The 1,046-nt window shown below is 43.2% G+C and overlaps 1 protein-coding gene across 2 annotated transcripts in view; it reads right to left on the bottom strand.

Annotated features, from left to right (window-relative positions):
- LOC123970943 (cytochrome b-c1 complex subunit 10-like) overlaps positions 1–1,046 on the bottom strand; it is an 82,100-nt gene that overhangs the window by 6,779 nt on the left and 74,275 nt on the right. The window lies entirely within an intron of this gene.

Below are 1,046 nucleotides of genomic sequence, written 5' to 3'. Positions count from 1 at the left end.
GTATCGCATCTTCCTCTTCACAATACCCCATAGATTTTCTATAGCGTTAAGGTCAGGCGAGTTTGCTGGCCAATTAAGAACAGGGATACCATGGTCCTTAAACCAGGTACTGGTAGCTTTGGCACTGTGTGCAGGTGCCAAGTCCTGTTGGAAAATGAAATCTGCATCTCCATAAAGTTGGTCAGCAGCAGGAAGCATGAAGTGCTCTAAAACTTCCTGGTAGACGGCTGCGTTGACCTTGGACCTCAGAAAACACAGTGGACCAACACCAGCAGATGACATGGCACCCCAAACCATCACTGACTGTGGAAACTTTACACTGGACTTCAAGCAGCGTGGATTCTGTGCCTCTCCTCTCTTTCTCCAGACTCCGGGACCTTGATTTCCAAAGGAAATGCAAAATTTACTTTCATCAGAGAAAATAACTTTGGACCACTCAGCAGAAGTCCAGTCCTTTTTGTCTTTAGCCCAAGCGAGACGCTTCTGACGCTGTGTCTTGTTCAAGAGTGGCTTGACACAAGGAATGCGACAGCTGAAACCCATGTCTTCCATACGTCTGTGCGTGGTGGTTCTTGAAGCACCGACTCCAGCTGCAGTCCACTCTTTGTGAATCTCTCTATTAATGTGCTTGGACACAGAGCTCTGTGAACAGCCAGCCTCTTTAGCAATGACCTTTTGTGTCTTGCCCTCCTTGTGCAAAGTGTCAGTGGTCGTCTTTTGCTGTCAAGTCAGCAGTCTTCCCCATGATTGTGTAGCCTACAGAACTAGACTAAGAGATCATTTAAAGGCCTTTGCAGGTGTTTTGAGTTAATTAGCTGATTAGCATGTGGCACCAGGTGTCTTCAATATTGAACCTTTTCACAATATTCTAATTTTCTGAGACACTGATTTTGGGGTTTTCATTAGTTGTCAGTTATAATCATCAAAAGTAAAAGGAATGAACACTTGAAATATATCAGTCTGTGTGGAATGAATGTATACATTATCCAAGTTTCACTTTTTGAATGGAATTACTGAAATAAATCAACTTTTTGATGATATTCTAA

Source organism: Micropterus dolomieu, linkage group LG05 (genome assembly GCF_021292245.1).
Source record: "Micropterus dolomieu isolate WLL.071019.BEF.003 ecotype Adirondacks linkage group LG05, ASM2129224v1, whole genome shotgun sequence".
Taxonomy (NCBI): Eukaryota; Metazoa; Chordata; class Actinopteri; order Centrarchiformes; family Centrarchidae; genus Micropterus; species Micropterus dolomieu.
This window is presented reverse-complemented; position numbering and strand designations above follow the sequence as displayed.